Below are 16,193 nucleotides of genomic sequence, written 5' to 3'. Positions count from 1 at the left end.
TGCGGGTCCTCCTTGGGGTCTGATCCGGTAAACACTAGAGGATCTAAATTAATAAAATCATGAACTCTCGTACTAACTGGTTTATCAGCACCACCTGTATTCTGCCTCTGAGCCTAAGTAGCTACCAAGCTAGTCAATAACTGCAAAGCACTCCGCATATCCTGGTCTGTAGTGCCAGACGAAGGAACTGGAGGTGTTGGGTGCCTCCTAATATCCTCTGGAGGAGACGAGGTAGATGAGGTATGAGACGACATCTCACTTTGAGCCTCACTTTGGCCTGCTCTGGCTTGGGGCACCTGACTGGTACCCTCTCCTGCAGCTGTATCAAGCCGTCTACTAATTGTTTGCTTCCTAGTCGAAGGCATCGCTGAAAGAAAACAAGGTGAATATTAGAGACGAACACTTACGACTCAACTCTACGCACGATCTAGATTCAGGAAGAAGGTAACAACCCTAGATGTCATGTAGCCTCCTGATTATAAATGTGGTGCGCTACACATCCATAATCAAGACTCTACTAAACACGTCTCATAGACAATCCCTAGGACAGACTTGCTCTGATACCAAGTTTTTCACGACCCAAACTGGAGGGTCATGACTAGCACCCGACCATACTTGCCGAGCACCAACGTACATTTTATCTAACCTTTTTTTATTATCTTTTAGGGTTGACGAGATCAATATAAATGGTAGACATGGATCATGGAAAACCAACAATAAAATATGATGGCATGAACATACATAGCAGGGGATGACCAGACAATCAAGAAACTACATATAAAGTACGAGCTACCACGCTACCATGAAATACTATACAACAAAAACCAGCCGACAAGGCATACCAAACTATACATGAGTCGACACTTGTCTATGAGCCTCTAAATGAACATAAGTGCTGCAACATAGCCGGAACAGGGCCCCAACATACCCATAATGTCTATAACAAAATGCATACCAAGACCACGACAAGTCCGGAGAAGGGATCTCGCCAATCACTGCTGAACTGGACAACCTACTGTGGTGGGGGAGCTGCACCTGCCTGTCTATTAGGGCCTGCAACACGACATGCAACGTCCACAAACAAAAGGACTTCAGTACGAATAAAGTACTGAGTATGTAAGGCAGGGAACCATAAATACGAACAGTAATGTAAGCAGGGATATAGAATATACAACCTGAAATGTCTGAGTACCTCTAAGGGCTACTGACATGAAATGCATGATACATATGTATGTATACATAAACTTTTAAAACATACGCCTCTGTGGGCATCATCATCATCATATCGTACCCAGCCATAATAGGCTCGGTAAAAACGTACCCGACCGTCATAAGGCTCGGTAGAATCGTACCCGGTCACGTGGAGCTCGGTAAAACCCAACTGATCAGTGGTTACACAATATGTGCCGTACACGGCCGACTATAGCGCGGCTCGGTAGAGTAAAATAGATACATATATATAATGCATGCTCGACTCATGGAATCACATTCTAAACCTTTCGGAGTGACGTAAGGTCGGTATCCTCTGTACACGTTATTAGGACCAACTCTTCATTACGAACCTTATAAGAATCAGGAAGTACCAACAACATTGATAACATAAGAATAAGAGAAGCAACATTAACATCAATCGTTCCATAAGAGGGAAAGCAATGTAAGTACTGCTAGCTTCTAAGAGTAGAGTATCTTTGGAAGCTCGTTCATTACATTATGTACAATCGGAGTCGTGCAAAAGAAGAAAAGGGATTGCCTCACATACCTTGTATATACTTCCCCAATCACAAGCTATGCAAATGTCATAATGTCTTAGTCTACAATAAGAGAAATGATACTATCGTTATCATTTAAGCGTCATAACTATTATGTATCGACCACAACCTATTTTACGTTGAAACGGACATCACCTCCCCTATATATATGACTTCACACCATTCAAAAAAATCACCAAACAGCCCAAACAACATCAATAATAAACATATTGAGCCTCCCAAAATAGTCCACGCTCAACCTAATTACATCATACATACGACGGCCACCGTAGTCGTGTCAAACGATCCGGAAATATTACGAATAACTATCAGACCACAACCCTACATATATATGGTGTTTCTCCACACCCTTCCACCTCCAAAACTCTACAAAATAGTAGTAAAACATGCAGCCCAATAGCAACACAAAACAATCCACAAAACAGTCCGGTACAAGTGAATAACTCAAACTCACGGCTTCCGATCACCGTCCCGTGAGTTGTTACATGTATAGAACGAATTACCATGAATTCACAGCAGAGAAAAATGTATGAAAGATAGCAGTAACTTACCTTACTTGTTGGATAACTCAGCCCTTCCCTTGGTTCTTCAAACTCTAGGTTTTACCTTCAAATAGAACTTGAAAGAGAGGGGAAAATCGATTAGGGTTTGTGTGGGATTTTTAGGGAGGAGTTGCAGGGGTTAACTTTGGTTTTGAGGGTCTGAAATATGGATGAAGTAACTGAGTTCATAACCCCTTAAAAGTCCTCTCTTGGCCGACTTAGGTCTTTTAATTTTGTCCTATCATTTTGACAAGTAGGTGATGCACCTACTTGTCATCTACCAATCTGCGTAGGTTTGCGAAAATATGAATATCTCTATACTCCGAGATCATATTGACAAACGTTTTAATGCGTTGGAAATCAGACTCATAGATATTTAATTTTGTGGGTAGATCACCCCGTAATTCCTTGTATATTAGGAGAAAAGCTTAGAAACATTTAACCTAATGTTTAAGTAAAATTATGAACCTAAGTTGCGACAACGTTTGTCGACTTTTGTTTTATAACTCATTTGACTTCAAGACTTATGATACGGATATTATATGATTCAAATACCTTAATACATGACCTCTTGAGTGTATTAAGAACCTCTAGGTTTACCTGAAAATACGAGTTACAACATCCTTGATTCGTTTAACTTTTAATACTTGTTAATCACCCTTATACACCCTTGTATCACTTAAGAACAATAGGATTAACTTCTTATCATCTCAAAGGTAATTCCTTCTTGGATTTATGTTAACTAATATATGGAATGAACTAACGCGTGTGGATATGGGTTGTAACAGGATTCACCAAATCATAGAGTACCTGGTCCTCTACAAGATTCTGCTGAGAGCACTGGTCCGTAGTGGCATTCAACCTTGTTCTTCAAGCTTGTGAGGATGATTTTTCTGTTTTTGCAAGATGATTGAATGATAAACAGAAACCTTCCAGTGATATTTTTGTATAAAGCTCATTTGGTACATCTTTATCACTTCACTTGAAATGATGTGAGTACTTTGTTTGGTTAGATAATGAGTGGGCTGACGGTGTGGTGCAGTGCGGTAGAAACAGTACTGGCGGTCACTTCATTTCAAGCTGTGACCAAATGACTTTGTACAGCTTATGAGGAAACTACAAGAGCATCAGGTCCTTGTTTGGTTCCTAGCTTCTGAAGCTGTAGTAGTTCATCTTTAGCTAAAATCCGTTAGAGTTTGCAGCAATCCAAGTAGGTCAGGTTCCCTATCTGGTTCTTAACAGTAAGTTTGTTAGATCATCAAAACATCAGGAAAGAGTATTTAAAATCTATCAATTTCCCCTTTTTTGATGATGACAAACATAAACAATTATAAATCGGAATTGGGGCAGTAAAAACCCAACCAGTTTCAAAGAGTTCCGTTGAGACTATTCCTTATCTTACGTGGTCAGAGTAATAGAGCATAAGAACCAGTTACCCAATGTGTACCCAATGTGTTCCCCCTGAGTATAAGAACCAGTTCCCCAATGTGTTTCCCCCTGAGTCCTATATGAGTCTTTCTTTTCCCCCTTTTGGCATCATTAAAAAGAACAACATCACAAAGAAGTCCAGCTATGCTAACTCATGCCACATATGTGTGCAAAATCAAGAAAAAGGATAGAACACATGGAGCCTACTACGGCGAAGCAGTTACACGTTCCGAGCCTTATAGGGCCGGACATTTATTTTACTTACTATATTGAGAGAGTTGAGTCAGTATCAGCAGATAAGTATATCTCTGGATCATCTTTGACTCCCAGTTCCTTTCAATTATCATATTATTAGTTCAGTTTCAGCTTTTAGTTATTTTATTGTCTTACATACTCGGTACATTATTTCGTACTGACGTCCCTTTTCGGGGGTACTGCATTTCATGCGTGCAAGTTCAGACAGACAGACGGGTAGACCTCCTCAGTAGGTGTTTCCCGAGTTCAGCCTGTTCGGTACGCTCCACATCCTTCGGAGTTGTCGAATCTAGAGTTTTGTGTACATCTTATGTATATATGTATACTCCCTCCCTTTCATATTAGATGAGTACTTTCCTTTTTAGTCTGTTCCAAAACAAATGACACATTTCTAAATTTGGAAATATAATTCAACTTTAAACTCTTCATTTTACCCATTTACCCTTAATGAGAAGCTTTTATAGCCACACAAATGTCATAGCCCCACAAACCTTTTACCTCTTAAGCTTTTAATACCACAAATTTAAAAAGTCTTCTTTTTTTTTCTTAAACTCCGTGTCGAGTCAAACTACCTCATCTAATATGAAACGGAGGGAGTATATGTTATGGGTAGGTAGGGACCCTGTTCCAATCACAGTACATCCATCAGTAGAGGCTTGTAGACATATCCTTCTAGTTAGTGCAGTATGTTGGGCTTGTAGGCCTTATATGTATATTTTATTAGTTTGCCAGCTATAGTAGTTATGACGGCCTTATCGGCCCAGCTTTATATTGATATTTAGTCAGCATTAGTTTCCATTTAGTTTTATATTTTGCTTCGCAATTTGTCTTGCAGTGTGGCCCCATGGCCAAAGTAGGACATTATATGTTCAGTCCCTTAATCGCAACTTGGTACGCAAGGTTAGGTAAGGCACCGGGTGCCGGTATCGCCTCCTAGGTTCGGGGCGTGACATAGGGTAAGTATTCTAAACTTGGTTTTGATCTTATTCCATGAATCTATCTTCATTTTTGGCAATTGGTTGATGAATTTTAAAGAGAAATTGGGGGTTTTAGCCTAAAGTTTCATAATAAGAATTTTTGAGTTTTGAACATCAATTCGGAGTCGGATTTGAGTGAAACTATTATGGTTGGACTCGTAATTTTATGGGTTGTTGGATTTTGTGAGTTTTGTCAGGTTCCATGGTGTGGGCCCTGGTTGGACTTTTTGGTCGATTTTTGGGTTTTGATTAAATATTCAACATTTATCCATTGAGTTTGTTCCCTTTGGAATTATTTGATGTATTTGAGTTACTTTTGGCTAGTTTTGAGCCGTTCAGAGGTAGGCACGTGCGAGATGCCATTTTTGGAGCATCGCTTGGTTTGCTCGATATTGGAATTGACTTGTTCGAGGTAAGTAACACTTCTAAACTTAGTGTTGAGGGTATGAAAGCATGAATCACGTGTTATGTAATTAGTGTTAAGGTGACGTACATGCTAGGTGACAGGTGTGTGGGCATGCACAATGTGTGTTATGACTCCGTTATTCCCGTGGTACTATGTAGTTACCTGATCTTTTCTGTAACTATGAAATCTCTACATACTAAAGTAATTGAGTTGTCAATCATGCTAGAGATCATATTTAGGCTTTATGCTGGTACTGTTGGGGACCCATAGTGGTCGTTTCTTGCTATTGACTTATAGATTTCGTTGAAATTTTGTACTCAGTCATTTTCATTCATTACATATCATATCTCAGTCTCTGTTGTTATGTATTGATGCATCATATCATTATTTTCGGGCTAGTTTCATGATATTGTGAGCCAATGAGAGAGAGACTGGAGAGATTGATGACTGAGTGAGGTCGAAGGCCTGATTATGATGATATTGTTACTATAGCATATGAGTTATCCGTGCGGATCCATATTTTGATACTATAGCACGTGTGTTGTCTGTGCATCATGTCAGTTGTCCGTGCGGATCTAGATATTGATATATTAGCATGTGAGTTATCCGTGTAGACTATAGCGCTTGGGCTGTAGGAGCCCCTCTGAAGTCTGCACACCCCTAGTGAGCGTATTTGATGTATGTATGTATGTATATATGTATGTTTATGTGTGTATATATATATTATTTGGATCGGATTGCACGCCACAACGAGCCTTATGACTATATATATATGGATCGGATTGCACGCCGCAACGAGTAATTTATAGTGCTAAGTGATTGAGTGTTCTGAGAACTGAGCACAGTAAGAAATGCGAGATAGTGAGATTGAGTACTCTGAGAGTGTGAGTACATGAGTTCATCACTGAGAGACACTGCATTTGACATGCGTACTTGAGATACATGCATAGAGATGCATTTCCTTCTACTACACGGTTTGGTGACATTCATGATTTTACTTGTATCTTGACATGTAGGTATAGAAATGTACTTTCCTCATGCTATTTGAAAAGGAAATATTTACCTACTAAAAAGGTTTTTGGAAAAAATTACAATTTTCAAACTATCTCATATTTTTCGACGATTTCGGTAAAGGATTTGGGTTTTCATTGATATGCTTGAAAAACGAAACTATTTCCGAGAATTATGAATAAGTTGAGCATTTTAAATTTCAAGATACTTTTTTATTTACTTGCTTTACATTGTTATGAACTGCCGTTGGCTATTGGTGTTGGACCCGACCTTTGTTCCATCTCGTCACTACTTTCAACTTAAAGTTAGGTTTGTTACTTATTGAGTATATGAGGTCGGTTGTACTCATACTACACTTCGGCACCTTGCGCGCAGATGTTGGCTGCTGATGTTGCTGAGTTCAACAAGAGTTGAATTTGAAGATTTACATGTGTTCCGGTTGTAGCTGCCTCTTGTTCATGGTGGCCTTAGATTCATACAACCCTGTTTATGTACTTTTCAAACAGATGATATATTTAATTCAATTCAGCTTTGTAAACTCTATTCTTAGAAGCTCATGATTTATACTAACAGTTCTTGGGAAATGTATAAGATTCAGTTAACTTCTTTATTTAATTATTTTATTGATTTCCTTAGGATTGAATAGTTGTAGTTGGCTTACCTATCGGATTGGATTAGGTACTATCACGACTAGTTGGAATTTGGGTCGTGATAGGCTGGATCCTTATTTTTAGCATTTAAATGATGAACTTAAGTGAGGGAAATTGTGGATTTTAATAAAATCTTTTCTGGATGAAATTTGATGATTTGAAGGTCGATTTGAGGTCGGGATTGGATGTAAATTGTATGGCTGGACTCGTATTCAAATGAGTGTTCAAAATTTATGAGTTTTGACGGGTTCCGGAATGCAGGCCCGGGATTGACTTTTTGGGTTACTTTTTTTTATTATTGTTCAAGATCGAAGCTTTATTATTCAGAATCATTTCCTATTGCTTTTATTTATGATATTAAATTATTTGGCTAGAATCGAGCCGTCCAGAGGTTCATTTACGCGGGAAGGGATTATTAGTGGATTGATTTAGCTCATTTGAGGTAAGTATCTTGCCTAATTTTATGTGGGGAACGTCCCTATAGGATTTGGTCTAATTGCATTATTTGTACTATGAGTACGACGTGTACATAAGATGATGAGTGTGTACATAGGCGTATGTGTTGGTTATGACCAGATTTGACCCGAGGTTGCTTTTATCGCTTTGTCTTGATTGAGAAGACTTTATTTTACGTGATTTCACTTTTGTCGTTTACTTGATTTTATATTCCATGATAGAGATCATGTTTTAGAATTTAAATTTCTTATTTGGCCAAGTTGACCGTTTGTGAGTTTTTTGCTAATTTGGGTTAGCTTTCAGGCTTTTATGTTGAATACCCATCCACATTCCCTTTTGGTTTTCCTTGTGCATTGTGTTGGCAAATTGTGAGTTTATGATGGCATTTGGATTGACTTTTAAGCTTTTTTTTAGCTTTTTCAGTATTTGGCAAAGTCAAAAAGTACTTAAAATAAGTTAAAAATTACTTAAAATTTGCCAAAAGAAATAAGTTGGGCAACCCCAACTTATTGCTTTTTGGCTTAAAAGTTATTTCTATTGAAAAGCCACTTTTTAAGCCAATCCAAACGGGTTCTATGTCTTGGTGACAATTGTTGGCATGTTGGGATTTTGGATCGTGACACGTGTATGAGTTAGATAGAGTGCCTGCTTAATAAGCGGAGGTCTTGAGTTCGACTCTCAAAGAGAGCATTCTATTTTTCTGTGATCAGGTGTTCGATTCCTTGTAGCTACGAGTGCTATTAGTTTTAAAAAAAAATTCCCTTATATTTTATGCTAAAAGGATAAAAATCGAGATACTGAACCCTTGACCATTAGTTAAGGACAAAGTTACCACTAGATCACTAATTGCCTATAATATTAGAGCCATAATAAATAATTTTTAAGTGAATATGTAAAAAAAAGTATTTAGTATTAATTCTAACGAGAAAGTAATACATTAAAAAAACGAAATTTGTCTAGTAGAATTGTAATAATATACTTAATTGTGCTTTATTTATATATCACAGATGGTATTTTTAATTTTTTTATATGATATCATTATAACAAGTGGTTCATTTGATCACATCTTTAAATAATATACTTAATTATGCTTTATTTATATATCACAAATGTATTTTTAATTTTTTTATATGATGTCATTATAACAATTGGTTCATTTGATCACATCTTTAAATGTTGATACCGCTTACACAAAATCGTGCGTACGCCCCTGTGTAGAGTGCGCCTCAGGCACCATATAATATTGAGTTAGGGTATTTTAGCCATGAAAAGTTATAGTGTAGAGTGTAACGAAACATGTAAAATTTAAGTATGAAACTCAAAAAAGGTGATTGTTTAAGGGGTTTTAGTCGTTAACACTAATTAAATTGATAATTTACTAAGTTATTCTTATTTAGTCTTTGATGTCGACTTATTTTCATTCTTGTTTTTACTAGGCTCACATTTGCAAACCCTGACAACCTAAGTCAACATCGCACTTATGATAAAAAGCTTTGCAATTGAAGCTAAGAACTTTTCAAATGCGAACTTAGTCCAAATCCTGTTGAACTCGCAAATATGAAGAGGAAGTCACAATTGAGACATTTGAGCCCCCACTGTCACCTTCACATTTACGAGGTTAGTGCTTGCAATTGCGATAACTGAGCACTAACGACACCAAAAACATATTTTCAGTTCAAAACCATTCTGATACATGTACGGAGCTCATCCAAGCGCTCGGGGCTCCAAACCAATATCCACACAAGTCAAAAAATATCATACAAACTCGCTCTCGCGATCAGAACACAAAAATAACATCTAAAACTATGAATTGAACTCTAAAATGCATGAATTTCAAAGTAAAGTTCAAGAATTTCTAGAATTACAACTAAACGTCTGAATCCTATCAAATCAACTCTAAATGGTATCAAATTTTGCAGGTAAGTTCTAAATACATAACGGACCTATTCCATGTCCCAAAATCAAATTCCGAGTTCAATAGCTAAAAGTTAACCTACAGTCAATCTTTTCAACTTCAAATTGCCAAATTTTGGCAGATCAACACAAAATCAACCTACGGACTTTTGAATTCTGGGCATATGGCCAAATCCAAAATTGCGATATGAAGCTATCGGAGCCATAAAAATACAGTTCCAGGGTCGTTTTCACAAAAGTCAAAGTTTGGTCAATATTTCTAATTTAAACTTCTAAGTCAAGAGTCAAAGGGTCTTAATCAACCCGAAGGCTTCCCTGAACGAAACTAACCAACCTCGCAAGTTATAAAATCATAAACACACATGTGTAAAGCATAAAAAGGGGTAATAGCGCACAGTTACACAATATAACTGGTCGGGTCGTTACATTCTCCCCCTTTTAAAACAAACGTTCATCCTCGAACGTGCATAAGGACATTTCTGAAGTGGTGAATAGATGAGGATAACGACTCCACATGCCATGGTAGGTCTCCCAGGTCACCTCCTCGGCTGGATGACGCCTCCATTGAACCTTTACTAAAACAATGCTCTTTGATCTCAATTCCAGACCTGTCGGTCCAAAATAGTCATTGGCTCCTCAATATTAGTCAAATACTCATCCAATTGGACTGTGCTGAAGTCTAGAATATGAGATGAATCACTGTAATACTTTCGGAGCATAGAAACATGGAATACTGTATGAATCGCAGATAAAATAGGTGGCAATGCAAGCTTGTAGGCCACCTCACTAATCATCTCAAGGATATCAAAAGGTCGGATATACCTAGGGCTCAACTTGCCCTTCTTTTAGAACCTTATCACACCATTCATGGGTGAAACCCGAAGCAAGACTTGCTCTCCAACCATGAATGCAACATTGCGAACCTTCTGATCCGCATAACTTTTCTGTCTAGATTGGACAATACAAAGCCGATCCTAGATAAACTTGACCTTCTCCAAGGCATCTTGAACTAAATCTATGCCTAATCACTTAGCCTCTTCCGGCTCAAACCAACTAACTGGAGAAAAACACCATCTCCCATATAGGGCCTCATAAGGAGCCATCTGAATACTCGATTGGTAGCTGTTGTTGTAGGCAAACTCCATAACAGGCAAGAACTTATACAAAGAACCCTCGAAATCCATAACACATGCACAAAGCATATCCTCCAATATATGAATGGTGCGCTCGGACTGTCCATTCATTTAGGGGTGAAATGTCGTACTCAACTCAACCCGTATTCCTAGATCCCGTTGTACAACTCTCCAAAAATGTGATGTGATTTGTGTACCTCAGTCAAAAATGATAGCTACCGATATGCCATAAAGTCGAACAATCTTGTAGATATAGATCTGATCCAGCTACTCTAAAGAATAGGTAGTCGCTACCTGAATGAAATGAGCCGACTTGGTAAACCTGTCCACAATCACCCATACCGTATCAAATTATTTCTGAGTCCATGAGAGCCCAATAAGGAAGTCCATGGTAACAAGCTCCCATTTCCACTCGGGAATCTCAAGTCTCTAAAGCAAACTGCCTGATCGCTGATGCTCATACTTCACCTGTTGACAATTTAGGCACCTAGCAACATATTCCACTATGCCTTTCTTCATTCTCCTATACTAATAGTGTTGCTTCAAATCCTGGTACATCTTAGTGTTACCCGGATAAATAGAGTACCGCGAACTATGGGCTCCTCAAGAATCAATGCACGCAACCCATCTACATTAGGCACACATAACCGGCCCTGCATCCGTAACACACCGTCATCTCCGAAAGAAACCTCCTTGGCATCGCCATCCTGAACTATGTCCTTAAGGACATGCAATTAGGGGTCGTCATGCTGACGCTCTCTGATATGATCATATAGAGAAGACTAAGAAACCACATATGCAAGAACTCAACTGGGCTCCGAAATATCCAATCTAACAAACTGGTTCGCCAAGGCCTTAACATCCATGGCTAGTGGCCTCTCTACTGCTGTTGATATGCTAAACTTCCAAACTCTCTACCTTTCGACTCAAGGCATCGGCCACCTCATTGACCTTAATTGGATGATATAAAAATGGTGATATCATAGTCCTTAAGCAACTCTAACCATATCTGTTGTTTCAAGTTAAGATCTTTCTATGTGAGCAGATGATGTAGACTTTATGGTCGGTAAAGATCTCATAAGGGACACCAAACAAATAATGCTGCCAGATCTTCAATGCATGAACAATAGCTGCAAATTCCAAGTTGTGAACCGATAATTCTTCTCATGGGTCTTCAGTTGTTGAGATGTGTAGGCAATCACCCTACCTTCTTATATCAACACCATGCCAAGGCCAACACGTGATGCATTATAATATACAGTATAAGACCCCGAGCCCGTAGGCAACACTAACACTGGGGATGTAGTCAAAGTAGTCTTGAGCTTTTGAATGCTTGCCTCACACTCCTCAAACCATCTAAAAGGAGCACCCTCCTGGGTCAATCTGGTCATAGGTGCAGCAATAAATGAGAAACCCTCTACGAAACGGCGATAATACCCGGCCAAACCCAAGGAAACTCTGAATCTCAGTAGATAAAGACAGTTTGGACCAATTCTACACTACTTCAATCTTCTTCGGATCTACCTTAATCACCTCACTCGACACCACATGACCAAAAAATGCCACCGAATCAAGACAAAATTCACACTTTGAGAATTTTGCATACAACTCTTTCTCTCAATGTTTGGAGCATGATCCCCAGGTGCTGCTCATGATCCTCCCGATTGCAGGACTATACCAAGATGTCATCAATAAATACTTAATTTGAACATGCCCTCACAAGAGTAGCCTTGTCCTACAAATACACTATTCTTAGAGAAAATAATCTTTTCTGCCTCTATAACAGTTTTGAGGCCTTTCTTACTTAATAAACTTGCAGAAATTAAATTCTTCCTAACATCAGGTACATGATGAACATTAATTAAAATCAACTTCTTTCCCGAAGTGAATTGTAGTTCAACTGTTCCTTTTCCAAAGACATTGGCGGTGTCTTGATTTCCCATTAAAACCTTTTCATCACTTGTTGCAACTTCATAATGTTTGAAGAAACTCTTGCCATTGCATACATGAATTGTAGCACCGGAATCATACCACCAATCTGCAGATTTCATAGTTGCTGCCATGTTGTATTCAGTTACCATACTCAGATTCAAGTTGGTAAAGGCAGAAATCATAACAACAATATACGAAGAAGAAACTTGTTGTTGTTCAACATTATTTACCCTCTTCTGTCCAACATTTTCTTTATTTTTCTATCTCTTACGAAACCTGCAATCGCTCTTAAAATGACCCATTTTTCCGCAAGTATAACACGGACCTTTCTTAATGTTAGAAGAATTTTCCTTTGGAGCAGCCTCAAACTTTCTCTTCTTTCCAGCCTTGTTTCCAGATTTTGCTGAATTGTTTGCCTTACTAGACTCAACATAATTCACCTTTGAACTAATTTCCGCAATATATTTATTTTCACGTTTTTGTGACTCTTCTTCAATCTGAATATGCTTTGTCAACTGGTCTACATTAAAGTCTTCAGAAGAATGTAATAATTTCTTCCTATAGTCATTCCAAGTGGCTGGTAATTTTGCAAGTATAGCAGCCACTTGAAGAGATTCAGAAATATCGACTTTAAAATCTTTGAGTCTAGATATTAAAACAAGCAACATCAACCTGTTCCATGACAGATTTCCCATTTATCATTTGAAATTCAAAAAATTTCATTCCAAGGAATCTGTCTGTTCCTTGCTTCACAGTAGTATATTTCCGTTCCAAGGTTTTTCGGATTTCTTGTGGTGATTTGTGAGGACGGAACAAATCATATAGATGATCAGAAAGTGAGTTTAAAATAAAACCTCTACAGCGCACCTCATCATCTTCACATTTTTTGTGTGCCGCCTTTATTTCGTCAGAGTCTTCAGCAGTAGGTTCTAGCATTATAGTAAGAGCAGAACTCAATAGATATGCTATTCCCAACTCTGTGAGAAAGAACAACAATTTGTCTTTCCAACGGGTGAAATTTGAGCCATCAAATCGATCCAGTTTGAACACTTCGAACATCTTGTTGAAACCAGAATCACTACCATAAGCCTCCATTGCAGTGTTGATTAAATTCCTTAAGATTGTTAGAAATTATAATAGAATATGGGACGAAATAATTAGGCCTTGATAGTGTAGTCACTGTCCTTAAGGAATTTAAGCCTCCCAATTTCGTTGCTGCAGGGATTATGGAAGAATTCCTCCAGGATTCTACAAAGCTTCTAAAATCCGAGTTTCAGCAGTTAACTCGAATTTCCCACAAGAACGAAATAGTTGTGAGAAAGAGATGAAAGTTTCAGATAATATCGTTTTGGAGATGAAATAGGTATTATAATACCTCTAGGAGTCTGTTGGAATTAACAGACTCATCTCTTCATAACAGACACCTTTTAAAACCAATAGCCACCTTCTTTTAAATTTCAATTTCCCTCCAAAACACGCTCAAATATTCAAACTATATAAGACAAAGAAATGTTTTAAACACCTCTTCCTTTCTTTCTTTTTCCAATGAGGGACAAACAACTTCTTCTCAAATACTCCCATTAAACACTAACTAATCTAACACTTTAAAGATAATATCAACATGCTCTTTCATTCCTTTTGTTATTAGGAGTGAAGATCTTACTCCTACAACATATATATATTATGATGAGAGTGGACATTATATTCAAGCACTTATTCAAGAATGGACAATATATATTATGCTGAGTGTCACAACCCGAATTTTTCCACCCTCGAGAGTCATGATGGCGCCTACTAATGAGAGCTATGCAAGCTAACTTTAACTACCTTTTTCATTAACAAATTACTTCTTTTAACAATTATCAGTGATATCATGAAAACATCAAAATTAAATAAATAAGCAGAAGACCTAAATTAAATAAGCTGAATAATAATGCGAAAGTCAACATATGCCTCTACCCAAGAACTGGTGTCACATCACTCACGAACTACTAAGAGTACTAAATACAACCGTTTGAAAGAAATATAACACTGTTTGTTTCGAATACATGAGATAACAGAATGAAATATAAGATAGAGGAGACGCCGGACCTGCGGACGCCTGCAAGGCTACCTCGGTGTCTCGGTGGACTGAAGGCGGGCTCCCGCGCTACTGCTGCTGTCCAATACCTGGATCTGTGTAAAAGAGCACAGAGTGTAGTATCAGCACAACCGACCCCATGTGTTGGTAAGTGTCTGGCCTAACCTCGGTGACGTAGTGACGAGGCTAGGACCAGACTACCAAATAACCTGTACAGTTCAAATATCTATATGTACAGCGGAAAAGAAATACAGAAAATAATCAGTCAATGTGGGAAGGGGAAACATGTTGTGGGGAGGTAACAGTTCCAAATAGAAAACCTCAATAAAAGAAAGAAACAACAAAGCCAAAATATCTACAAGAATTAGAATTCAACGATTTGCACAGCATCACCCTTCGTGCTTTTACTCTCGTCCTCACCCAAACAATACTTATAATAAAAATGTGCACAACATCACCCTTCGTGCTTTTACTCTCGTTCTCACCAAATCAATCGTACCATAATAATATGCACGACATCACCCTTCGTGCTTTTACTCTCTTTCCTCACCACATAGTCAATGAATATCGGTACGAAATGGTACATTATACGCCACGACATCACCCTTCGTGCTTTACACTCTTTCCTCACAGCAAACAATGCATGGCATCAACCTTCGTGCTTTAACACTCTTCCTCACCCAAGAAACAATCACAAACAAAGGGACAATAGAGTAGACAAATAATGATAGAAATCCCGGCAAGGGATTACAATTAAATAGCTAAATCCCGGCAAGGGAACGATATCAATAAATCTCAACATCCCGGCAAGGGAACAATTCAATAACTCTTTCTCTTTCTTTCACTTCTTACTTTATAACTCACTTTACCACTTGAGTCAATGCTCCAAAGGGTTCAATTATCTCATATACTTTCACAATTCGTATTACAACTCAAGCCAATGCTCCTCGAAGTTCAAAGATCACAATTTCTTTCACATGCTTTTTACAACATATAGAAATCATCATTTAGGGCATGAAAGATACAACAAAAATCAGAATATCTGAAATATAAAGACTTACGGTCATGCTAGACACCAACGTATAGATACTCGTCACCATGCCTATATGTCATACTCGACAATTAGCACGTAGAAAATAAGACTCAACTCCTAATCCCTCAAGCTAAGGTTAGACCAAACACTTACCTCGAAGCTTCCACGGCCAAATCAATCCTCAATTACTGCTTTTCCTCTCGAATTTGGCTCCAAATCGATTGTATCTATACAATAATGACTTCAATACATCAATAAATGCTAAACAATGCGAACCCAATGCCTAATTATTGCTTTCCAAGCATTCTTCCCAAAATTCCAAAAATCGACCCCGGGCCCGCTTGGTCAAAACACGAGGTTCGAACCAAAATCAAATCACCTATTCACCCACGAGCCCGAATATATAATTTGTTTTTAAATTCGACCCCAAAACGAAGTCTAAATCAAGAAAAATCAAAAAGCCCTAACTCTACCCAATTCCCTAATTTCTACCTTTAATTACATGTTTTAGGCCTAGAATTTCAATAGATGTTGATGAAAAATGAAGGAAACGAGTTAAAGATTACTAACCCACGAGTTAATGGTGAAAAGATGCTTCAAAAGTCGT

The sequence above is a fragment of the Nicotiana tabacum genome, chromosome 3 (assembly GCF_000715075.1).
Source record: "Nicotiana tabacum cultivar K326 chromosome 3, ASM71507v2, whole genome shotgun sequence".
NCBI classification, from domain to species: Eukaryota; Viridiplantae; Streptophyta; class Magnoliopsida; order Solanales; family Solanaceae; genus Nicotiana; species Nicotiana tabacum.
The sequence above is the reverse complement of the archived record's forward strand: the minus strand, read 5'-3'. Positions refer to the sequence as shown.